A 27,284-nucleotide genomic window follows, 5' to 3' on the forward strand; every position below is an offset into this window, starting at 1 on the left:
GCAGAGTCTCAAGAGAAATTCCACATTCCCGCGAGAAATGCGATCGGATACTTGACACACTTTAGGCGACTCAAGACAATCCCTGACAAAGATAGCCATACTTGAGAGGCGAACCCAATTTATGGTCTCAACTTTAGATGAGGCCTTATTCCCCTTCCACGCCTTGAGAGTAATCCCGATATTCCCCTACCAAAACGCAAGGAGACCTGACTTCCCAAGGACTACAGAGTGAGGTATTGAGGTTCCTGTAGCAACTTGAGAAGGGGCCCAAGCATCCTGCCGCAACTAAAAAAAAACCACAAGATTCTGCACTCAAGGTGAGATGAGGAAAATTTCCCCTGCAGAATCTCAAGAGAAATCCCACATATCCGCTTGAAATGCGAACGGGTACGTGACACCCTTTATGCGACTAAAGACATTCCCTGACATAGCTGTCCGTACTTGAGAGGAGAACACAATTTATGGACTCAACCATAGATGAGGCTCTATTCCCATTCTACGCCTTGAGTGTAATCCCGATGTTCCCCTACCAAAATGAAAGGAGACCTGACTTCCCAGGGACTACACAAGCGAGTTCGTGAGGTCCCTGTCGCAACTCCAGAAAGACCCCAAGATTCCCGCCACAACTCGATAAAAATCACAAGATTCGGCAATAAAGGTTTGATGAAGAAAATTTCCCATGCAGAATCTCAAGAGTAATCCAACATTCCAGCTTGAAACGCGAATTATCACTTGACACCTTTTATGCGACTCAAGACTTTCCCTGACATAGCTCTTGCCACTTGAGAGGAGAACACAGTTTATGGACTCAACTTTAGATGAGGCCCTATTCCCATTCCACGCCTCGAGAGTAATCCCGATGTTCCCCTAATAAAAAAAAAGGAGAACTGACTTCCAGTGATAACACGAGCTAGTTCCTGAGGTCCTGTTGCAACTCGTGAAAGACCCTAAGCTTCCCACCGCAACTCGTGAAAAACCACAAAATTCTGCACTCAAGGTGAGATGAGGAAAATTACCCCTGCAGTTTCAAGAGAAATCCCACATTCCTGCTTGAAATGCGAAAGGGTACTTGACACCCTTTATGAGACTTAAAATATTCCCTGACATAGCTGTCCCCACTTGAGAGGAGAACACATTCTTTGGACGCAACTTTAGATGAGGCCCTATTCCCCTTCCATGCCTTGAGAGTATTCCTGATGTTCCCCTTCTAAACCAAAGGAGATCTGACTTCCCAGGGACTACACCATCGACTTCCGGAGGTCCCTGTCGCAACTCGAGAAGGGACCCCAAGCATCCCGCCTCAACTCGGGAAAAACCACAAGATTCTGCACTCAAGGTGAGAGGAGGAAAATTTCCCCTGTAGAGTCACAAGAGAAATCCCACATTCCCGCTAGAAACGTGATCGGGTACTTGACACACTTTAGGCGACTCAAGACATTCCCTGACAAAACTGTCCATACTTGAGAGGAGAACACAATTTATGGACTCAACTATAGATGAGGCTCTATTCCCCTTCCACGCCTTGAGAGTAATGCCGATATTCCCCTACCAAAACGAAAGGAGACCTGACTTCCCAGGGACTACACCAGCGAGTTCCTGAGGTCCCTGTCGGAACTCCAGAAAGACCCCAATATTTCCGCCCCAACTCGATAAAAATCACAAGATTCGGCAGTAAAGGTGTGATGAGGAAAATTTCCCATGCAGAATCTCAAGAGTAATCCAACATTCCTGCTTGAAACGCGAATCATCACTTGACACACTTTTGCAACTCAAGACTTTCCCTGACATAGCTCTTGCCACTTGAGAGGAGAACAGAGTTTATGGACTCCACTCTAGATGAGGCCCTATTCCCATTCCAAGCCTCGAGAGTAATCCTGATATTCCTCTAATTAAAAAAAGGAGAACTGACTTCCCAGTGACAACACGAGCGAGTTCCTGAGGTCCTGTCGCAACTCGAGAAAGACCCCAAGCTTCCCGCCTCAGTTCGAGAAAAACCACAAGATTCTGCACTCATGGTGAGATGAGGAAAATTTCCCCTGCAGAGTCTCAAGAGAAATCCCAATTTCCCGGTTGAAACCCGAATGGGTATATGACATCCTTTATGCGACTGAAGAAATTCCCTGACATAGCTGTCCCCTCTTGATCAGAGAACACAATTTATGTCCTCAAATTTAGATGCGGCCCTATTCCCATCCCATGGCTGGATAATAATCCCGATGTTCCCATACCAAAACGAAAGGAGACTTGAATTCGCAGGGACTACAAGAGCGTGTTTTTGAGGTCCCTTTCGTAACTCGAGAAGGTCCCCAAGCTTCCCGCCGCAACAAGAGAAAAACCAAAAGATTTTGCACTCAAGGTGACATGAGGAAAATCTCCCCTACAGAGTCTCAAGAGAAATCTCACATTCCCGCTTGAAATGCGGACGGGTACTTGACACCCTTTATGCGACTCAAGACATTCCCTGACATAGCCGTCCGTACTTGATAGTAGAACACAAATTATGGACTCAACAGTAATGAAGCCCTATTCCCCTTACAGGCCTCGCTAGTAATCCCGAATTCCCCTACCAAAACGAAAGGAGACCTGACTTCCCAGGGACTACAGAGTGAGGTACTGAGGTCCCTGTCGCAACTCGAGAAGGGACCCAAGCTTCCCACAGCAACTTGAGAAAAACCACAAGATTCTGCACTCAAGGTGAGATGAGGAAAATTTCCCCTGCAGAATCTCAAGAGAAATCCCACATATTTGCTTGAAACGCGAACGGGTACGTGACACCCTTTATGCGACTAAAGACATTCCTTGTCATAGCTATCCCCACTTAAGAGGAGAACATAATTTATGGACTCAAGCATAGATGAGACCCTATTCCCATTCCACGCCTTGAGTATAATTCCGATGTTCCCCTACCAAAATGAAAGGAGACCTGACTTCCCAGGGACTAAACCAGCGAGTTCCGGAGGTCCCTGTCGGAACTCCAGAAAGACCCCAATATTCCCACCCCAACTCGATAAAAATCACAAGATTCGGCAGTAAAGGTGTGATGAGGAAAATTTCCCATGCAGAATCTCAAGAGTAATCCAACATTCCCGCTTGAAACACGAATCATCACTTGACACCCTTTATGCGACTCAAGACTTTCCCTGACATAGCTCTTGCCACTTGAGAGGAGAACAGAGTTTATGGACTCCACTCTAGATGAGGCCCTATTCCCATTCCAAGCCTCGAAAGTAATCCTGATGTTCCTCTAATTAAAAAAAGGAGAACTGACTTCCCAGTGACAACACAAGCGAGTTCCTGAGGTCCTGTCGCAACTCGAGAAACCCCAAGCTTCCCGCCGCAACTCGAGAAAAACCACAAAATTCTGCACTCAAGGTGAGATGAGGAAAAGTTCCCCTGCAGAGTCTCAAGAGAAATCCGACATTCCCGCTTGAAACACGAACGGGTTTTTGACACCCTTTATGAGACTCAAAATATTCCCTGACATACCTGTCCCCGCTTGAGAGGAGAACACAGTTTGTGGACTCAACTTTAGATAAGGCCCTATTCTCATTCCACGCCTCGAGAGTAATCCCAATGTTCCCCTACCAAAACGAAAGGAGACCTGATTTCCCAGGGCCTACACGATTGAGATCCTGTGTTCCCTGTCGCAACTTCAGAAGGAACCCAAGCTTCCCACCTCAACTCGAGAGAAACCATAAGATTCTTCACTCAAGGTGAGATGAGGAAAATTTCCCCTGTAGAGTCTCAAGAGAAATCCCACATTCGCACTACAAACGCGAACGGGTACCGGACACATTTTAGGCGACTCAATAAATTCCCTGACAAAGCTGTCCATACTTGTGAGGAGAACACAGTTTATGGACTCAACTTTAGATGAGGCCCTATTCCCATTCCATGGCTCGATAGTAATCCCGATATTCCCCTACCAAAATGAAAGGAGACTTGAATTCCCAGGGACTACAAGAGCGTGTTTTTGAGGTCCCTTTCGTAACTCGAGAAGGACCCCAAGCTTCCCGCCGCAACAAGAGAAAAACCACAAGATTCTGCACTCACACTGACATGAGGAAAATCTCCCCTGCAGAGTCTCAAGAGAAATCTCACATTCCCACTTGAAATATGAAGGGGTACCTGACACCCTTTATGCGACTCAAGACTTTCCCTGACATAGCAGTCCCCACTTGAGAGGAGAACATAATTTATGAACTCAACAGTAATGAAGGCCTATTTCCCTTCCAGGCCTCGCTAGTAATCCCGAATTCCCCTACCAAAACGAAAGGAGACCTGACTTCCCAGGGACTACAGAGCGAGGTACTGAGATCCCTGTCGCAACTCGAGAAGGGCACCAAGCTTCCCGCCGCAACGTGAGAAAAATCACAAAATTCTGCACTCAAGGTTAGATGATGAAAATTTCCCCTGCAGGGTCTCAAGAGAAATCCCACATTCCCACTTGACACGCGAAAGAGGAACTGATATCCTTTATGCGACTCAAGACAATCATGATATCGCTGTCCCTACTTCAGAGGACAACACAATTTATGGACTCAAATTTAGCTGATCCCTATTTTCATTCAAGCCTCGAGAGTAATCTCGATGTTCCCCTATGAAAACAAAAGTAGACCTGACTTCCCAGGGACTACACTCACGAGTTTCTGAAGTCCCTGTCAGAAATCGAGTAGGGCCAAAAGCTTCCTGCCACAAAACGAGAAAAAACACAAGATTCTGCACTCAAGGTGAGAGGAGGAAAATTTCCCATGCAGAGTCTCAAGAGAAATCCCACATTCACGCATGAAACGATAAAGGGTACTTGACACCATTTCTGCGACATATATAGGACCCTTACTAAGCAGTCCCCACTGGAGAGGAGCGCACAATTAACGGACTCATCTCTAGATGTGTCCCAATTCACATTCAATGCCTCGAGAGAAATCCCGAAGTACCCTTTGCAACAGGAAAGGAGACCTGACTTCCCTGGGGCTACACCAGCGGGTTCCTGAGATCCCTGTCTCAACCCGAAAGGGACCCCAAGCTTTCAGCTGCAACACGAGAAAAACCACAAGATTCTCTCCTCAATGTGAGATGAGGAACATTTTTGCTGCAGAATCTCAAGCGAAATCACCTTCCCGCTTGAAATTGGAACGGGTACTTGACACCTTTTCTGCAACCATAAAAGTTCCCTGACTAAGCTGTCCTTACTGGAGAGGAGCACACAATTTACGGACTCATCTCTAGATGACTTCCAATTCCCATTCCACGCCTCGAGAATAATCGCAAAGTTTCCCTTCCAACACGAAATGAGACGTGACTTCCCTGGGGCAACACGAGCGAGTTACTGAAGTCCCCGTCAAAACTCGAGAAGGCCCCCTAGTTTCCCCCCGCATCTCGTGAAAAACCACAAGATTGTGCACTCAACGTGAAATGAGGAAAATTTCCCTTGCAGAGTTTCAAGAGAAATCCCACATTCTCCCTTTAAACTCCAACGTGTACTTGACACCCTTTATGAGATTCAAGACATTCCCTGATATTGCTTTCCCCACTTGAGAGGAGAACACAATTTATGGACTCAACTTTAGATGAGGCCCTATTCTGTTTCCACGCCTTAAGAGAAATCCCTATGTTCCCCTACCAATACGAAAGGAGACCTGACTTCCCAGTGAGTACACGAGCAAGTCCCTGAGTTCCCTGTCGCAACTCGAGAAGGAATGCATGCTTCCCGCTGCAACTCTATAAAAAACACGAGATTCTGCACTCACGGTGTGATGATGAAAATTTCCCCTGCAGAGTCTCAAAAGAAATCCCACATTCCCGCTGAAACTCGAAAGGGTACTTGACACCATTTCTGTGACAATAATCAGTTCAGTTCAGTTCAGTTCAGTTGCTCAGTCGTGTCCGACTCTCCGCAACCCCATGAATCACAGCACGCCAGGCCTCCCTGTCCATCACCAAATCCCGGAGTACACTCAGACTCATGTCCACAGAGTTGGTGATGCCATCCAGCCATCTCATTCTCCGTCGTCCCCTTCTCCTCCCGCCCCCAACTTTCCCAGCATCAGAGTCTTTTCCAGTGAGTCAACTCGTCGCATGAGGTGGCCAAAGTATAGGAGTTTCAGCTTTAGCATCAGTCCCTCCAATGAACACCCAGGATTGATCTCCTTTACAATGGACTGGTTGGATCTCCTTGCAGTATAAGGGACTCTCAAGAGTCTTCTCCAACACCACACAGTTCAAAAGCATCGATTCTTCGGCGATCAGCTTTCTTCACAGTCCAACTCTCACATCCATACATGACCAGGGGAAAAACCATTGCCTTGACTAGACGGACCTTGGTTGGCAAAGTAATGTCTCTGCTTTTTAATATACTATCAAGGTTGGTCATAACTTTCCTTCCAAGGAGCAAGCGTCTTTTAATTTCATGGCTGCAATCAGCATCTGCAGTGATTTTGGAGCCCAAAAAAACAAAGTCTGACACAGTTTCCACTGTTTTTCCATCTATTTCCCATGAAGTGATGGGACCAGATGCCATGATCTTTGTTTTCTGAATGTTGAGCTTCAAGCCAACCTTTTCACTCTCCTCTTTCACTTTCATCAAGAGGCCTTTGAGTTCCTCTTCACTTTCTGCCATAAGGGTGGTGTCATCTGCATATCTGAGGTTATTGATATTTCTCCCAGCAATCTTGATTCCAGCTTGTGCTTCTTCCAGCCCAGCGTTCCTCATGATGTACTCTGCATATAAGTTAAATAAGCAAGGTGACAATATACAACCTTGACGTACACCTTTTCTTATTTGGAACCAGTCGGTTGTTCCATATCCAGTTCTGACTGTTGCTTCCTGACCTGCATACAGGTTTCTCAAGAGGCAGGTCAGGTGGTCTGGGATTCCCATCTCTTTCAGAATGTTACACAGTTTATTGTGATCCACACAGTCAAAGGCTTTGGCATAGTCAATGAAGCAGAAATAGATGTTTTTCTGAAACTCTCTTGCTTTCTCCATGATCCAGCGGATGTTTGCAATTTGATCTCTGGTGCCTCTGCCTTTTTTAAAACCTGCTTGAACATCTGGGAGTTCACGGTTTACATACTGCTGAAGCCTGGCTTGGAGAATATTGAGCATGACTTTACTAGCGTGTGAGATGAGTGCAATTGTGCGGTAGTTTGAACATTCTTTGGCATTGCCTTTCTTTGGGATTGGAATGAAGACTGACCTCTTCCAGTCCTGTGGCCACTGCTGAGTTTTCCAAATCTGCTGGCATATTGAGTGCAGCACTTTCACAGCATCATCTTTCAAGACTTGAAATAGCTCCACTGGAATTCCATCACCACCACTAGCTTTGTTCGTAGTGATGCTTTCTAAGGCCCACTTGACTTCACATTCCAAGATGTCTGGCTCTAGGTCGTTGATCACATTATCGTGACTATCTTGGTCGTGAAGATCTTTTTTGTACAGTTCTTCTGTGTATTCCTGCCACCTTTTCTTAATATCTTCTGCTTCTGTTAGGTCCATACCATTTCTGTCCTTTATCGAGCCCATCTTTGCATGAAATGTTCCCTTGGAATCTCTAATTTTCTTGAAGTGATCTCTTGTTTTTCCTATTCTGTTGTTTTCCTCTATTTCTTTGCATTGATCACTGAGGAAGTCTTTCTTATCTCTCCTTGCTATTCTTTGGAACTCTGCATTCAGATGCTTATATCTTTCCTTTTCTCCTTTGTTTTTCGCCTCTCTTCTTTTTACAGCTATTTGTAAGGCCTCCTCAGACAGCCATTTCGCTCTTTTTCATTTCTTTCCCATGGGGATGGTCTTGGTCCCTGTCTCCTGTACAATGTCACGAACCTCCGTCCAGAGTTCATCAGGCACTCTATCAATCAGATCTAGTCCCTTAAATCTATTTCTCACTTCCACTGTATAATCATAAGGGATTTGATTGAGGTCATATCTGAATGGTCTAGTGGTTTTCCTTACTTTCTTCAATTTAAGTCTGAACTTCGCAATAAGGAGTTCATGATCTGAGCCACAGTCAGCTCCTGGTCTTGTTTTCACTAACTGTATACAGCTTCTCCATCTTTGGTTGCAAAGAATATAATCAATCTGATTTCGGTGTTGACGATCTGGTGATGTCCATGTGTAGAGTCTTCTCTTGTGTTGTTGGAAGAGGGTGTTTGCTATGACCAGTGCATTCTCTTGACAAAACTCTATTAGCCTTTGCCCTGCTTCATTCTGTGCTCCAAGGACAAATTTGCCAGTTACTCCAGGAGTTTCTTGACTTCCTACTTTTGCATTCCAGTCCCCTAGGATGAAAAGGACATCTTTTTTGGGTGTTAGTTCTAAAAGGTCTTGTAGGTCTTCATAGAACCGATTAACTTCGGCTTCTTCAGCATTACTGGTTGGGGAATAGGCCTGGATTACTGTAATATTGAATGGTTTGCCTTAGAAATGAACAGAAATCATCCTGTCATTTTTAAGATTGCATCCAAGTACTGCATTTCGGACTCTTTTGTTGACCATGATGGCTACTCCATTTCTTCTAAGGGATTCCTGCCCACAGTAGTAGATATAATGATCATCCGAGTTAAATTCACCCATTCCAGTCCATTTTAATTCACTGATTCCTAGAATGTCGACGTTCACTCATGCCATCTCCTGTTTGACCACTTCCAATTTGCCTTAAAGAGCAATATTGCATAGGAACCTGGAATGTTAGGTCCATGAATCAAGGCAAATTGGAAGTGGTCAAACAGGAGCTGGCAAGAGTGACAAAAATAGGACCCTTATTAAGCAGTCCGCACTGGAGAGGAGCACGCAATTAACGGACTCATCTCTAGATGTGTTTCAATTCATATTTCATGCCTCAAGAGAAATCCTGAAGTACCCTTTCCAACAGGAAAGGAGACCTGACTTCCCTCGGGCTACACGAGCGAGTTCCTGAGATACCCGTCACAACCCGAAAGGGACCCCAAGCTTTCAGCTGCAACTCGAGAAAAACCACAAGATTCTCTCCTCAATGCGAGATGAGGAACATTTCTGCTTCAGAGTCTCAAGCGAAATCACACATTCCCACTTGAAACTCGAAAGAGTACTTGAAACCCTTTCTGCCACACAAAAAGTTACCTGACTGTGCCATCCCCACTGGAGAAGAGCACACAATTAACAGACTCAACGCAAGATCAGACCCAAATCACATTCCACGCCTTGAGCGGAATAACGAGGTTCCCCTTCCAGTACAATTGGAGACCTGACGTCCCTCTGACAGCACGAGCGAATTCCTGAGGTCCCCGTCTCAATTGAGAAGGAGCTGAAGCTTCCGGCCTCATCTTGAGAAAAACCACAAGATTGTGCACTCAAGGTGAGATTAGGAAAATTTCCCCTGCAGAGACTCAAGAGAAATCTCACATTCCCACATGAAACTCGAATGGGTACATGACAAGCTTTATGCGACTCAAGATATTCCTGACACAGCTGTCCCCACTTGAGAGGAGAACACAATATATGGACTCAACTTTAGTTGAGGCCCTATTCCCATTCCTTTCCTCGAGAGTTATCCCGAAGTTCCCCTACCAAAATAAAAGGAGACCTGACTTCTCAGGGACTACACGAGCGAGTCCCTGAGATCCCCGTAGCAACCCAAAAGGGACCCCAAGCTTCCAGCCACAACTCCAGTAAAACCAAAAGATTCTCCCCTCAATGCGAGATGAGGAATATTTTTGCTGCAGAGTCTCAAGAGAAATCACACATTCCTGCTTGAAACTCGAAGGGATACTTGAAACCCTTTCTGTGACGCAAAAAGATCCCTGACTAAGCAATCCCCACTGGAGAGGAGCACACAATTAACGGACTCAACACAAGATGAGACTGAAATCACATTCTATGCCACGAACGGAATCCCGAGGTTACCCTTCCACACGATTGGTGACCTGACGTCCCTGGGAAAACACGAGCCAGTTCGTGAGGGCCCCGTCGCAACTTGAGAAGGACCCCAAGCTTCCCGCCGCAACTCGAGAAAAACCACAAATTCTGCACTCAAGGTGAGAATAGGAAAATTTCCCCTTCAGAGTCTCAAGAGAAATCCCACATCCCCGCTTGAAACGCGAACGGGTACTTGACACCCTTTATGCGACTCAACACATTCCCTGACATAGATGTCCCCACTGGAGAGGAGAAAACAATTTGTGGACTCAATTTTAGATGGGGCCCTATTCCCATTCTACTCCTCGAGTGAAATCCCGAGGCTCTCCTTCTAACAAGAAAAGTGACCTGATCTCTCTGAAGTAAAAAAAGCTAGGTTCTGAGGCCACTGTCCCAACTCGAGAGGGACTAAAAGCTTGTCGCCACAACTCGATAAAACCACGAGATTTCCCCATCAAAGCGAGATGAGGAATTTTCTTCTGCAGAGTCTTAAGGGAAATCCCACATTCCCAACAAATTGGAACGGGTACTTTTTGCCATTTCTACAACAATAAAAGTTCCCTGACTAAGCTGTCCTTACTGGAGAGGAGCATACACTATACGGATTCATCTCTAGATGACTTCCAATTCCCATTCCACGCCTCGAGAATAATCCCAAAATTTCCCTTCCAACACGGAATGAGACCTGACTTCCCTGGGGCAACATGAGTGAGTTACTGAAATCCCCCCGTCAAAACTCGAGAAGGACCCCTAGCTTCCCGCCGCATCTGGTGAAAAAACACAAGATTGTGCACTTAACATCAGGTGAGGAAAATTTCCCTTGCAGAGTTTCAAAAGAAATCCCACATTCCCGCTTTAAACTCCAACATGTACTTGACACCCTTTATGCGACTCAAGACATTCCCTGATATAGCTGTCCCCACTTGAGAGGAGAACACAGTTTATGGACTCATCTTTAGATGAGGTGGTATTCCCATTCTATGCCTCGAGTGTAATCCTGAAGCTCTCCTTGCAACAAGATGGGTGACCTGACATCCCTGAAGTGAAAAGAGCTAGGATCTGAAGTCACTGTCCCAACTCGAGAAGGACTACAAGCTTCCCGCTGCAACTCGATAAAAACCACGAGATTACCCCATCAATGCGAGATGAGGAATTTTCTGCTGCAGAGTTTCAAGGGAATTCCCACATTCTCGCTTAAATTCAAACGGGTACTTGACACCGTTTCTGCAACCTTATAAGCTCCCTTACTAAGCCGTCCCCACTGCAGAGGAGCACACAATTAACAGACTCATCTCTAGATGAGTCCAAATTCACATTCCATGCCCCGAGATAAATCCCGACGTACCCTTTAAAACAGGAAATGAGACCTGACTTCCCTGGGACTACAGGAGCGATTTCCTGAGATCCCCGTCTTAACCCGAAAGGGACCCCAAGCTTTCAGCTGCAACTAGAGAAGAACCATAAGATTCTCCCCTCAATGCGAGATGAGGAATATTTCTGCTGCAGAGTCTAAAAAGAAATCACACATTTCCGCCTGAAACTCGAATGGGTACTTGACACGCTTTATGCGACTCAAGACATTCGCTGACATAGCTGTCCCCACTGGAGAGGAGAACACAATTTATGGACTCAATTTTAGATGAGGCCGTATTCCCATTCTACGCCTCGAGTGTAATCCCGAAGCTCCCCTTGCAAAAAGAACAGTGACCTGACCTCCTTGAAGTAAAAAGAGCTAGGTTCTGAGGTCACTGTCACAACTCGAGAGGGTCTACAAGCTTCCCGCCACAACTCGATAAAAATCACGAGATTCCCCCAGCAATGCGAGATGAGGAATTTTCTGCTGCAGAGTCTCAAGGGAAAACCCACATTCCCGCTTGAAATTCAAACGGGTAGTTGATACCCTTTCGGCAACCATAAAAGTTCCCTGACTAAGCCGTCCCTACTGGAGAGGAGCACACAATTTAAGGACTCATTTCTAGATGACTTCCATTTGCCATTCCACGTCTCCAGAATAAACCCGAAGTTTCCCTTCCAACACGCAAGGAGACCTGACTTCCCTGGGGCATGACCAGCGAATATCTGAGGGCCCCGTCGCAACTCGAGAAGGACCCCAAGCTTCATGCCACACCACAGAAAAACCAGAAGATTCTGCACTCAAGGTGAGATGAGGAAAATTTCCCCTGCAGAGACTCAAAAGAAATCCCACATTCCCGCTTGAAACTCAAATGGATACATAACACCCTTTATGCGACTCAAGACATTCCCTGACATAGCTCTCCCCACGTAAGAGGAGAATACAATTTATGGACTCAACTTTAGATGATACCCTATTCCCATTCCACGCCTAAAGAGTAATCTCGAAGTTCCCCTATCAGAAGAAAGGAGACCTGACTTCCCTTGGGCTACACTAGCCAGTTCCTGAGATCCCCGTCTCAACCCGAAAGGGACGCCAAGCTTTCAGCTGCAACTCGAGAAAAACCACAAGATTCTCTCCTCAATGCGAGATGAGGAACATTACTCCTGCAGAGTCTCAAGAGAAATCACACATGCCCACTTGAAACTCGAAAGGGTACTTTAAACACTTTCTGTGACACAAAAATTTCCCTAACTATGCCGTCCCCACTGGAGAGGAGCACACAATTTACGGACTCAACATTTGATGAGGCCCTATTCCCATTCCACGCTTCGAGAGTATTCCCAAAGCTCTTCTTGCAAAAAGAAAGGAGACATGACTTCGCTGAAGCACCACGAGTGAATTACTGAGGTCCCCGGCACAACTTGAGAGGGTCCCCAAGCTTCCTGCCACAACTTGAGAAAAACTACAAGATTTTACCTTAAATGTGAGATGAGAAATTTTCCGCTGCAGAGTCTCAAGAGACATCCCATATTTCCGCTTGAAACTCTTACGGGTACTTGACACCCTTTATGTGACTCAAAAAGTTCCATGAAATGGCTGCTTGCAGGGAGAGGAGAACACAATTTACAGACTGATTCCTCGATAAGGCCCTATTCTCTCCATGACTCCGGTTAATCCAGAAACTCTCTTGCAACACTAAAGGAGACCTGATTTCCCTGAAGCAACACGAGCGAGTTCCTGTGGTCCCCGACGTAGCTCGAGAGAGACGATATGCTTAGTGCTGCAACTCGAGAAAAATAAAAAGATTACCCATCAATGTGAGATGAGGAATATTTCTGCTGCAGTGTCTCAAGAGAAACCCCACATTCCCAGTTTAAATTCGAACGGATAGTTGACACCCTTTCTGCGACACAAAAAGCTCCCTGATTAAGCCGTCCCCACAGGAGAGGAGCACACAATTAACGGACTCATCTCTAGATGAGGCCCAATTCCCATTCCACGCCTCGACAGGAATCTCTAAGTTGCCCTTCCAACACGAACGGAGACCTGACATTCCAGGGTCCATGGGAGCGAGTTCCTGAGGTGCCCGTCCCAATTCGAGAGGGACTCCAAGGTTCCCGCCGCAACTCAAGAAAAACCACAACATTCTGCCCTCAAGGCATGATGAGGGACTTTTCTGCTGCAGAGTCTCAAGAGATATCCCACATTTCTGCTTGAAACTCGTACGGGTACTTGACACCCTTTATGCGACCCAAAACATTCCCTGACATAGCTGTCCCCAGTACTGAGGAGCACACAATTTCCGGACTCAAACTTAGGTCATGCCCTGTTCTCATTCCACTCCTCGACAGTAATCCCGAAGCTGTCCTTGCAACACGAAAGGAGAACTGATGTCCCTGCAGACCACGAGTGAGTTCCTGAGGTCCCTGTCGCAACTCGAGAGGGACCACAGTCTTCCCGCCACAACTCGAGAAAAACCAAAAGATTCAGCCCTCAAGGCGAGATGAGGATCTTTTCCAATGCAGAGTCTCATTAAAATTCCACATTCCCGCTTGAAACTCGAAAGGGTACTTGACACCCTTTATGCGACTCAAAACTTCCCCAACATAACCGGCCCCACTGAGGAAGAGCACACAATTTACCTACACAATGCTAGATTCGGCCCTATTCCTCTGGTGCGCCACGGGAAGAATACTGCGGTTTCCGTTCCAACACGAAATCAGGCCAGACTTCCCTGGGACAACACCGGCAATATCCTGAGATCCCCGTCGCAACTCAAGAGAAACTACAAGCTACCAGCGTCAGCTGGACAAAATCCAAAAAATTCGCCCATCAATGCGAGATGAGGAAATTTCCTGCTGCAGAGTCTCAAGAGAAATCCCACATTCCCGCTTGAAACTCGTTGGGGTACTTGACACCCTTTATGCGACACAAAAATTCCCTGATATAGCAGTCCCCACAGGAGAGGAGAACACAATATACAGACTCATTCTTAGATGAGGCCCTATTCCCATTCCACACCTCGAGGGTAATCCCGAAGCTTTCCTTGCAACACGAAAGGAGACCTGACTTCTAAGAAGCAAAACGAGCGAGTTCCTGAGGTCCCTGTCATAACTCGAGAGAGACTACAAGCTATCCGCTGCTATGAGTTCCCCCTCCAAGCGAGGTAGGTCCTGAGGATCTAGCAAAGCTCCAAGGTAAAACCGACTATGACATCACAACAGGACAGGATACCTGACACCCATGATGAGGCTATAGACAAAGCCCTAAAGAACGGCCTGATCACGACACGAGGACAGATTCCTCTTTTATAACTCGAAAGGAAAGCAGAATTCCATGCCTCAAATCGAAACGAAACCTGACCCCCCAGTAAAACCTTCGTAGCAACTCCGAGATCCCTGTCGCCACTGGAGAGGAGCACACAGTTGACCGAATCAACGCTAGATGTGGCCCTATTCTTCTGCTGTGCCTAGAGAGGAATCCCGAGGTTTCCCTTCCAACATGATAGGAGACCTGACTTCCATGGGACAACACGAGAGAGTTCCTGAGGTCTCCGTCACAACTCGAGAGGAACCCCAAGCTTCCAGCCGCAACTCAAGAAAAACCACAAGATTATCTCTTCAATGCCAGATGAGGAAATTTTTCATTGCAGAGTCTCAAGAGAAATCCCTCATTCCCGCTTGAAATTCGAATGGGTACTTGACACCCTTTATGCGACTCAAAAACTACCCGACATAGCTGTCCCCACTGGAGAGGAGCACACGTTTTTCCGACTCAACAGCAGAGGAGGCCCTATTCCCATTCCACGTCTCAAGAGTAATCCCGAAGTACCCCTTCCAAGATGACAGGAGACCTGAATTCCCTGAAGCAACACGAGCGATTTCCTAGGTTCCCTTCGCAGCTGGAGAGAGATACCAAGCTTCCCTCCGCAACTCGAGAGAAACAACAAGATTTTGCCCTAAAGGCGAGATAAGGAGCATTTCCGTTGCAGATTCTCAAGGGCAGTCCCACGTTCCCATTGGAAACTCCAGAAGGTTCTTAACATCCTTTATGAGACTGAAAAATTACACCGACCTACCCCATCCCAATCAAGAAGAACACCGAGTTTCCTGCCACAACTGACAAAGTGCCCTGTTTCCAGTTCTCTTTTCCAGATGACAGTCGATCCCACTGCTATGTCTGGAATGAAATTCGGACATTCCCGTGGCACAGTACAAGGAGGCCAGTACCACCTTGAAACTCGGGAATATCCACAGGGTTTCAAAACACAATTGGAAAAGGTACCGGTGTCCCCACCCACTCGAGATATTGTCTGATTCCACTGAACAGATTCAAATGTATCCTCGAGGATCAACTCACAAGACGAGTGGAGACCTGATTCCCCGAGCATTCTCAATACAATCTCCAGGTACAAATTCAACTCGACTGTGGCCTAACACCCCTTTTAGAAATCGAGAAGGAAGCGGAGTTCCAAGTCTGAAAACGAGAGGAGGCCTGACTCCCCAGGTGAAATTTGAGAGCAATCCTAAGAACTCTGTTGCTACTGGAGAGGAATGCTGAGTTAAACTGACGCGAATCTAGATGCAGACCTCTTTCTTTGCAGCAACGCCAAGGAATCCTAAGTTTCCTCGTGCAAATGGAAAGGAGTTCTGACTTCCCAGAGACAACACGGCAGGCTCCCTGATATTCCCATCGTTACTCGAGTGGATCACCAAATTTCCCATAGCAACTCGAGCAAAACCTCGAGATTGCTCTTTCAAAGCAAGATGAGGTAATCTTCTTTCCTGAAACACATAGACAGAAGTCCCGAGTTCCTTTTGCAAATTCGATATGAGGCTTGACTTCCTTGATGCAACTTAAGGGTCGCCCAGAGATACTCATCCCGATGAGAGAAGAAAACTGAATTGCCCCACCACAATTTAAGAGAAGGCCTGTGATCACACCTCAGCTGAAGATAATGGGACATTCCACTTTCAAATGAAGAGGAATCCCAACTTCCACTCACACCACATGATGAGTTCTGTCACATCTGTTGACACTCGAGGGCAACCCAATAGATACTGCAGCAAGGTCAAAGGACTCCGAGTTCACATTCAACTAGAGATGAGTCATGTTGTGTTTGCAGCAGCTCCAGTGGAACACAGAGTATCAACTCCTAACGTGATCGGAGGCATTAATCCCCGGCTGAGCCTCTCGAAAAAGCCCAAATTTCCCGCTCAAACAGATAGCAGGCCTGATAATCCTTTTACAACATGGGGGGAATCTTAGTTCCCTCCTCAACGAAGACTAGGCCTGACTCCCCAGGGGAATTTTCATAGCAACCCTAAGATCCCTGTGGCCACTGGAGAGGAAAACTGAGTTTACCCTCTCAAGTCTAAATGTGGCCCTCATGCCCTGCAACGACTCGAAAGGAATCACGAAGTTCCACTTACAACACGACAGGAGACCTGACTTCCATGAGGCAAAACTAGCGAGTCACAGTGGTTCCCGTCGTAACTCGAGAAGACCTCCAAGCTTCAAGCCGCAATTCGAGAAAAACCATGAAATTCTGCACTCCAAGTTCAGGTCGCCCCTATCCGCTAATTAAACTTTCTGGATGTTCCCGACGAACAAGAGCCAATCAGACTTTCTCTGTTTCCAGTGAAAAGGGACTCGGGTGCAGCCTTCCTTTCAGCACCGATCCCCAGGTCGGGTTGACAGGGTTCTGATCTTCCATCTGTGAGCCGCAGGCCACAGGTATCCTCGTTTGGCCTTGGCTGTGTGAGCAGCTGAAGGGAGTTTAGTCTCGGCAGGCGCCCAGCAGGCCTATGGCTTCGGACCGCCAGAGGTGAGCATCTCAGCAGACAGAAACAACCGTGCCAGAAGTGGAGTGGGATCCACCCTGAGGATGGGCACTGATCGCCAAGAGATGCTCCAGTGGGACTTTGATGGGTCCTTCACACTCTTCTCCCAGAGAGCGAGAGAGATGTCTATGGGCTCGGCTAGGCCCTCGGCTCCCTCTGTGGTCCCGGAGGCTGGTTGTCACCATCTGGAGCACCTAGCTCTGAGATGATGACCACTGCCACCTGCACTGTGTTTTCCTTTGCCCGCGTGTCCATGTGAAGTGTCAGGCCATCTCTGACCTACACGAGACATGTGCATTTCCTCTCATTGGACCTGCATATGTTTCTTCTCTTTCCTTCCCGTTCACTGATTTTCTCGAGGATATGGGGGCCAAAAGGATGGTGGGTCTTTCTCTGGCTTTGTGCTCTGAGGAACAATTCTCCCTTTGTTGGTGTGGGTTTATCTTTCCATTTCTCCTGCCTGGTTTATTGTTGTGAGTTTGTTTGTTCCGGCAGAAGAACTCAGCATTTCCCTTGTGCCTGAGGAGTCCCAATTACGACAGCACTGCCTACCTGGAGATTTTGAGCACGTTTGCCAAGAAGCTTTGTTTGGCAGATGACATCTTGAAAGGACCTACACTGTCCTGTCAGATACCCAAAGGCTACTTCAAATGACATAGAAACGAGAATTCTAAAGATTGGTCTTCCAATAGGTGGGGAGTCAGAAACTCCCCTGGAGAAGGGAAAAGCTACCCACTCCAGGATTCTGCTCTAGAGAATTCCACGGACTGTAGAATTCATGGGGATGCCAAGATTCTAACAATACTGAGAGACTGCAACTTTCAACCTCAGTCAGAGGAAAATCCAGTTTCCTTTCATTTCAGTGATAGGCATTGATTGTGGCCTCAAAAGAATGGGAAGAAATGCAGAGAAAAGTAGACTCAATGTTGTCAGGAGGGGGAGAGAGGAACGGGGAGTGCTTGCCATGAATCTAGGCTTTGCTGGGAAGTGGGGGGAATAGAATGAGGGTGTCTGAATGTAGACAGTGGTGATGCTTACAGAGCACTGTGAAGGCCTCCATATTCCCAGATGGCTTCAAGGTAGGAAAATTTATTGATACACACTGATGAGCAAAATATATATACATAAAGCCACAAAAAACATAAAAGATGAGAAGAAAGATGCCTAGGAGCCTGATGAAAATCAGCTCAGGGGAAGGGAATTCAATCTCCCCTGGGTGAGGAGAGAGTGGACGGCGTCCACGGGGAACACACAGGGATGGAGGCTGCAGAGCCAACTGCACCCTTGGACCAGGTATTTGCCAAAAGGGCTCTGAGTCTATGTCCAGAACTGGGGCCTGTTCTCCCTGCAGGTGAGGGACAGAAATGGTGTGCGTCTGAGTCCTTGGCAGGAGCCAGGGCAGGCTGCCCCTGCCCAGGTGGTCACTCAGGCCCTGACTAGGTTTCTGCCACCAAAGCCCAAGCAGGTGCAAGTGCACGTGGAGGTGGAGGTTCTGGAAGGTGGGGTAGGACATCAGGGCCTGGGGCTGGGGGTCCTGCAGGCACAGAGATCCAATGTGCTAAGGGTGCTGGCCAATACCCGGCTTGCCCCGTGTCTTTGGGTGGGGTCGTCTCAGTTCTCGATTTCCCCTCATTGGATCCCTGGGTCCTGCACCTGGAGCTCCCACCTCTGTAAGGACAGGTCTTGTTCGTGGAGGCTGGATGAGTTTGACAGCCAGAGCTAGAGCTTGGGGAAAAGAAGAGTTTGCCACAGGCCAGCATTGCCATGTGCCTAAGTGGGCATGAAAGCTTCCTAGAGATGCGCTAAGAAGGCCCAGCATTGGTGTCTTCTCTGCAGTCTCCAAGATGGGTGGTTTGAGTCCAGCCTTTGGTCCAGGCCCAGCCTCAGCTCTTGAGGACTCATCCCTGTGTGGCTCAGCACCGCCTCCCCACACTCACATGCAGCATCCCCAGGCGCCTCACCTCTGTGCTCTGCTGTGTTGGGTTCCAGGTCCTCCTGCTGCCTCCAAGGCAGGGCTTCTCAGCGCTCTGGTTTAGAGCTGGCTGTGCTGAGCTCAGTGGCAGCCTGAGACTGGGTACCCGGGAGTGTGCTGGGTGGTGTCTGAGCAGCAGGCCTTGCCCGCTTCCTCTTCATCGTCAGTTCGCCTGAGCCCTCCGTGGTCACGCTCACCTGGAGCCTGCACTGGGCCTCGAGGGCAGGGGGTGGTTCTCTGAAACCTCCCTCTTGGAGGTTGATGCGGTGTGCACCTCAGGGGCCACCTCGGGTGGGACGCTATGCAATATAGTGACCACCAGCCAGCCCTGCTTCAATATTTCTGAGCTGAGCCTGGACAAGATGTCTAAAGTTTCTGCCCGTCTGCCTTTCTGCTCCCAAAAAGAACAGATAAGGGTGTCTGCTCAGTACCCACCCCGTAGGACGGAGAACCCCCCCATGAGGGTGTGAGGTCAGCCTGGGCAAACGGTTCAGCCCGGACGCTCCCCATGCCACCCAGCATGCTCTCCCCTGGGGTGTGGACACAAGCGAACCACAGGCTCCTGACCCACATGCGGCTGGGCTTGCCTGAGGCAGACACACCCCAAGAAACCCCCATCCACACACAAGGAAAGGCCTCAGGCTTCCCCATATGGGACGGGAGAGGTGGCCTGACCTGGCCTGGGTCTCCTCTGTTACCTTTCTGTTCCTTCGGGCAAAGGATCAGAGGTCTCTCTGGGGGCCCTGAGCCAGCGTCGACCGCGTTCCCACACACTCTGCCTGTGAGCTTGCCTGAGGCCCTGGCCTCTGGGCAGGGGCAAACAGCAGAACATCTTGAAAGCAAGCGATCTGGCTGGGGGCTCCTCTCTGTTGGGGAGGCCTGGAAACCCGGGTTTCGGGTTCTGTTGGGTTCTGTTTCCAGGAAGTGATATCATTTCCTGCTTTCGTGGCCAAGGTCCATTCCACAAAGTTCCCCAAGGGAACCTCTGTGTTTCTGGTTGTTCCCCCATGCCCTCAGGACACGTGCAGGCAAATTGACACCCACACAGCACAACCCACAGCCTTGAGGAGACCAGGGTGCAGCCAGGGCCTGAGCTCTGAGGACACAGCTGCTTTCAGCCCAGGCTCCTTCTTCTCAGAAGGCAAGCCATGTGCCCCGCAGGGTTTCCACAGTCATTCCATCTGCAGAGTGGGGATCACTTTCCCATTTCCTGCCTAGGTCTGTCAACCTACGAACAGCTCCAGTGTCTGTTCAAACTTTGGACCGCTCTCACATGGAGCTAGGAAACTGAGACTTCCCAATGGACGGATTCCACACAGGGCTGACCTAGCACAGAATGGGGCAGAATCAGGCCTAGATGGGCTCTGGGACCTTCCAAGATGAAGTCCACTTCCTGCCTATTTCTTGACCCCAGCATTGGGAGGACTGGAAGGTAATATTCAGACATCGCCGCCTCTGATATCAACATTCCTCGTCCTACTAAAATGTCGAACTCTGCCTCGAGGGGTGGTGGATCCTGCCCCAACAGTGGCTCCCTGCATACTTGTTTTTGAGTCTCATCATCTTGGGTCATTTTCCCCCTTTCAGCGGGAATTGGCACTGTTACTTTTCCCAAACTCAAGTGAGATTCATGCAAATACTGTGAAATCGATTCATTTACTCTCTCCATTGTTCAGTCTCTCTCCCTCGTTCCCTCTCTTTCTTGACCTTTCCAAATTCAGTCTGTCTCTTCCTCTCTGTGTATCTCCTCTGGATGCTTGCATGCATGAGAAATGCATGTACACATGTATATTGTTGACCTTCAGTTCAGTTCAGTTCAGTCGCTTACTCGTGTCCCACTCTTAGCAACCCAATGAACCACAGCACGCCAGGCCTCCCTGTCCATCACCAACTCACGGAGTTCACTCAAACTCATGTCCATCGAGTCAGTAATGCCATCCAGCCACCTCATTCTCTGTCGTCCCTGTCTCCTCCTACCCCCAATCGCTCCCGGCATCAGAGTCTTTTCCAGTGAGTCAACTCGTCACATGAGGTGGTCAAAGTGTTGGAGTTTCAGCTTTAGCATAAGTCCTTCCAATGAACACCCAGGATTGATCTCCTCTAGAATGGACTGGTTGGATCTCCCTGCAGTCCAAGGGACTCTCAAGAGTCTTCTCCAGCACCACAGTTCAAAAGCATCAATTCTTCGGTGATCAGCTTTCTTCACAGTCCAACTCTCACATCCATACATGACCACAGGAAAAACCATAGCCTTGACTAGACGGACTTTGGTTGGCAAAGTAATGTCTCTGCTTTTTAATATGCTATCTAGGCTGGTCATAACTTTCCTTCCAAGGAGCAAGCGTCTTTTAATTTCATGGCTGCAATCAGCATCTGCAGTGATTTTGGAGCCCAAAAAATAAAGTCTGACACTGTTTCGACTGTTTCTCCATCTATTTCCCAAGAAGTGATGGAACCAGATGCCATGATCTTCGTTTCCTGAATGTTAAGATTCAAGACAACCTTTTCACTCTCCTCTTTCACTTTCATCAATAGGCCTTTGAGTTCCTCTTCACTTTCTGCCATAAGGGTGGTGTCTTCTGCATATCTGAGGTTATTGATATTTCACCCAGCAATCTTGATTCCAGCTTGTGTTTCTTCCAGCCCAGCGTTCCTCATGATGTACTCTGCATAGAAGTTAAATAAGCAGGGTAACAATATACAGCCTTGACGTACTCCTTTTCCTATTTGGAACCAGTCTGTTGTTCCATGTCCAGTTCTAACTGTTGCTTCCTGACCTGCATACAGATTTCTCCAGAAGCAGGTCAGCTGGTCTCGGATTCCCATTTCTTTCAAAATGTTCCACAGTTTATTGTGATCCACACAGTCAAAGGCTTTGGCATAGTCAATGAAGCAGAAATAGATGTTTTTCTGGAACTCTCTTGCTTTCTCCATAATCCAGCGGATATTGGCAATTTGATCTCTGGTGCCTCTGCCTTTTCTAAAACCTGCTTGAACATCTGGAAGTTCTTGATTCACATATTGCTGAAGCCTAGCTTGGAGAATTTTGAGCATGACATTACTAGTGTGTGAGATGCGTGCAATTGTGCTGTAGTTTGAGCATTCTTTGGCATTGCCTTTCTTTGTGATTGGAATGAAGACTGATCTTTTCCAGTCTTGTGTCCATTGCTGAGTTTTCCAAATCCGCTGGCATATTGAGTGCAGCACTTTCACAGCATCATCTTTTAGGACTTGAAATAGCTTATTTGGAATTCCATCACCTTCACTAGCTTTGTTTGTAGTGATGCTCTCTAAGGTCCACTTGACTTCACATTCCAAGATGTCTGGCTCCAGGTGAGTGATCACGCCATTGTGATTATCTTGGTCGTGAAGATCTTTTTTGTACAGTTCTTCTGTGTATTCTTGCCACCTCTTCTTAATATCTTCTGCTTCTGTTAGGTCCATAACAATTCTGTCCTTTATCGAGCCCATCTTTGCATGAAATGTTCCCTGGATATCTCTAAAGATCTCTTGTTTTTCCTATTCTGTTGTTTTCCTCTATTTCTTTGCATTGATCGCTGGGGAATTGTTGACCTAGGGTGAGGCTTTAGGGTTTCATTTCAAGTGAGGTAAAGGTTTCGGGTGGGAGTTCGTGTTAGGGGAAAGGATATGTCTGGGGTTTGTTCTGGGAGACTTAGTGGTGTGAGTTCTCAGTCTCTTTTATGAAGGAACCCCTTCTCCGATATTCTGCTTGCAAATATTCTTTTGTGTTCAGATTGTTAACATTTTGATAAGTGAATGCTTAGCTTTTCTGATGCAAAGCTGTTCAGTGGATGGAAGCAAGTTGGTGTCTTTTGGTTTCCTGTTTCCTTGACTTGAAGAGACCCAATTTTCTTCCCCCTCCCACACACGTGCTGAGAAGTCCCTGATATTAAGGAGCCAATGGCCCTTGTTTCTTTCCAGGAGTTTCATCACTTCAGGTTTGTATTGACGTGTTTCCCTAAATCTGAAATGCTATGAGAACAATAGCTAATGTGATTGTTCAGATGGAACCATCTCCAATTCCCATGGCCTTTCGTTGCAGAGGCTCTAGTTCCCATTCGTATCACCTCCCCTCCTTTGGCATTGAGGAATTGACCGTTGATGCTTGGGTTTATTTCTGGACCCTCAATTCCATTCCATGTATCTGGTTCTGCCTGTTTGATTTCTTCCCAGTACCATGCTGTCCTGATGATCCTAGTGTGATACTCTAATTGGCTATCAGGCAGCCTGCTATGTACATTCCAGGGCTTTGTGGCAGATTGCATTGACTATTTTGACTCCTTTGTTTTTCCATAGATATTCTGGAATTCTTTGGTTATAATGACCTGAGAACACCCGTTGATATTTTGATAGGAATAGCGTGGAAACTCTGGATTGCCCCACGGTGGGGGTTGGGGGGAGGGGGAAGTGACATCATCTTACCAGGAGGAATTCTGATCCGGGAGCACAGCTTATTTTCCATTGGATTGTTGGGCTTCACCTTCTTTCATCCATCTCTTGCAGTTCTCTGAGAAGAAGGGCTTCCCTCCTGGGTTAGATGGACTCCTAGCTATTGCCTTTCAGGGAATGTCACTGTCGGTGGGGCTGATAATTGCCTTCTTCTAAGCGTTTGCTGGAAGTGTTAGAAATGCCAAGGATTTTTCTTCCCCTTCCTCACTGTCCATTTCTCTGAGCCTCCAGGTAGAACAGGCCTATTCCAGGGTCCCACGGGGCTCGGGGAATGCATCTAGACCGTATTTCTCAGGCCTCAGTGCTGGGCATCATCCGGTGTACTCTTCCTGTCCCTTCCTTCTCCTGGTGTCTCCTTCAGGCCTATTTGTGTTCATGTCATTTGTGTATTAAGAGCCAAATCCTGCCTAAGCTCTGTGTATGCAAACAGTTGTCTCCCAGCTTGGGATGTGTCATTTGCACTTTTCAGACGGTTTTTCCCAGAGTCCAAATCTTGGATTTGACAAAGTTCACTGTGTTCCCTTGTTACTCTTTGTGTAGTGCCTTTCTGTATTGTGTGTGAAGACACAGAACTCATGCTAATCTCTGCTCCATTTCCTTCTGGATTTGTGAACCGTTTTGCATGGAACATATGTCTAGGAATCATTTCAAGTGCATTTGTTGAGAGGTGTCAAGTTTCCATGGACATGCATGTCATCCCCTCTGGTTTCCAAATGTGTTGCTCCTAAACTCTTTTGGATATCTTCTCGGAAAGATGGGTGTTTTTCAGCTTGCATTTCCACAGAAGAATGGATTCAGCAGTTCTAGCTCAGGAACGCTGTGTCCAGTGAAAAGGGAGTTGGGTGCGGCCTCCCTTTCAGCACCAATCCCAAGTTCAGGTTGACAGGGCTCTGAACTTCCATCTGTGATCCAGATTCCACAGGCATCCTTGTGTGCCCTTGGCTGTGTGAGCAGCTGAAGGGAGTTTCGTCTCCGAAGGCGCCCAGCAGGCCTGCAGCTTCAGACCGCCGGAGGTGAGCATCTCAGAGGACAGGAGCCACCGTGCCAGAATTGGAGTGGGATCCACCCTGAGGTTGGGCACTGATCGTCAAGTGATGTTCCTGTGGGACTATGATGGGACCGCCACACTCTTCTCCCACATAGCGAGAGAGATATCTATGGGATCTGCTAGGCCCTCCACTCCCTCTTGTGGTCCCGAAGGCTGGTTGTCACCATCCTGAGCACCTAGCACTGAGATGATGGCCACCTCCACCTACAATGTATGTCCCTTTTCCCACGTGTCCATGCAAAGTGTCAGGCCATCTCTGAGCTACACTAGCCATTTGCTTTGCCTGTCATTGGACCTGCACATGTTTCTTCTGTTTCCTTCCTGATAACTGATTTTCTCCAGCATGTGGGTGCCACAAGGATGGTTTGTCTTTCTCTGGCCTTGTGTTCTGAGGAACACTTCTCCCTTTGTTGTTGTGGGTTTATCTTTCCATTTATCCTGCATGGTTTATTGTTGTGAGTTTGTTTGTATTGGTGGAAGAACTCAGCCTTTCACTTGTGCCTGATGCGTCCCACTTACAACAGGATGACCTACCTGGAGATTCTGAGCACATTTGCCGTGATGACTTCATTTGGCAGATGATATCTTGAAAGGATCTACACAGTCCATTCAGATATCCAAAGGCTCCTTCAAATGACACAGAAACCAGAATTCTCCAGTTTGGTCTTCCAATATGTGGGGAGTCAGAACAATCCCCTGGAGAAGGGAAAAGCTACTAACTCCAGGATTCTGGCCTAGAGAATTCGATGGACTATAGAATTCATGGGGATGCCAAGACTCTAACAATACTGAGAGACTATAACTTTCACCTTCAGTCAGACCAAAATCCAGTTTCCTCTCATTTTAGTGATTGGCATTGATTGGGGACCCCGAAACGATGGGAAGAAATGCAGAGAAAGTAGACTAAATATTTTCAGGTGGGGGAGAGAAGAACGGGGAGTGCTTGCCATGAATCCAGGCTTTGCTGGGAAGTGGGAGGGGGATAGAATGAGTGTTTCAGAATGTAGAGAGTGGTGATGCTTACACAGCATTGTGAAGGCCTCCATCTTCCCAAATGGCATCAAAGAAGGAAAATTTATTGGCACAAACTTGTGAGCAAAATATACAGAAAGCCATAAAAGACATAAAAGATGAGAAGAAAGATGCCTAGAAGCCTGATGAAAATCAGCTCAGGGGAAGTTAAGTCAATCTCCCCTGGGTGGGGATGGAGTGGACGGTGTCCACGGGGAACACACAGGAATGGAGGCTGCAGAGCCAACCGCGCCCCTGGACGATGTGTTTGCTGAAAGGGCTCTGGAAGTCTGTCCAGAGCAGGGACCTGTTCTCCCTGCAGGGGTGCGACAGTCATGGTGGGCGTCTGAGTCTTTGGCAGCAGCCAGTGCCGGCTGCCCTTGTGCAGGTGGTCAGTCAGCCCCTGACTCGGGTTCTGCCACCAAAGCCCAAGCAGGTGCATGTACACGTGAAGGTGGAGGTTCTGGAAGGCATGGTGTGACATCGGGGCCTGGGGCTGGGAGTCGTGCAGGTACAGAGTTCCAATGTGCTCAAGGGACTGTCAAGTACCCGGTTCGCCCCGTAGCTTTGGGAGGGTTGTCTTAGGTCTCGGTCTCCCCTCATTGGATCCCTGCGTCCTGCACCTGGAGCTCCCACCTCTGTAGGGACGGGTCTTGTACGTGGAGGCTGGCTGAGTTTCATGGCCAGATCTAGAGCTGGGAGAGAAGAAGAGTTTGCCAAATGCCAGGCTTGCCATGAGCCTAAGGGGACATGAAGACTTCCTAGAGATTCGCTAATAAGGCCCTGCTTCGGAGTCTTCTCTGCAGTCTCCAAGACGGGTGGTGTGAGGCCAGCCTTTGGTCCAGGCCCAGCCCCACTCTGGGGGACTCCTCCCTGTGTGGCTAAGCACCGCCTCCCCACACTCACATGCAGCAGCCCCAGGAGCCTCAACTCTGTGCTCTGCACTGCTGGGCTCCAGGCTCTCCTGCTGCCTCCAAGGAAGGGCTTCTTGGAGCTCTGGGTCAGAGCCGGGTGTGCTGAGCTACGTGGCAGCCTGAGACTGGGCCCCGGAGTGTGTGCTTGGTGGTGTCTGTGCAGCAGGCCTTGCCTGCTTCCTCTTCTTCGCCAGTTTGGCTGAGCCCTCCGTGGCCACGCTCACCTGGAGCCTGTACTGGGCTTCCTGGGCAGGGGACTGGTGCTCTGAACCCTCCCTCAGGGTGGTGGTAGAGGAGTTCCCCTCAGGGGCCACTTCGGGCGGACGCTCTACAATGACAGTGACCATCAGCAGCACTCCTTCGATATTTCTGAGCTGTGCCTGGCCAGGATGGCTGCTGCCTCTGACCATCTGCCCTTCTGCTCCCAGAAAGCGCAGAGACGAGTGTCTGCTCAGATACGCAATCGGGAGGACAGAGATACCCCTGAGGGAATGAGGTCAGCCTGGGCAGCCAGCTCTGCCCGGATGCTTCCCATGCCACCAGCCTGCTCTCCCCTGTGGTGTGGACAAAAGCGACCCAAGAGCTCCTGACCAATATGCGGCTGGGCTTGCTTAAGGCAGACACACCCCGAGAAACCCCCATCAACACAGGCAAAGGCCTCAGGCTTCCCCATGTGGGACGGAAGAGGTGGCCGGACCCGGCCTGGGCCTCCCTGTTACCTTTCTGTTCCTTAGGACAAAGGGCCAGAGGCCTCTCCCGGGTCCCTGAGGCAGC

The sequence above is a fragment of the Moschus berezovskii genome, chromosome 23, assembly GCF_049115385.1.
Source record: "Moschus berezovskii isolate FMDL1 chromosome 23, NW_MosBer_1.0, whole genome shotgun sequence".
NCBI classification, from domain to species: domain Eukaryota; kingdom Metazoa; phylum Chordata; class Mammalia; order Artiodactyla; family Moschidae; genus Moschus; species Moschus berezovskii.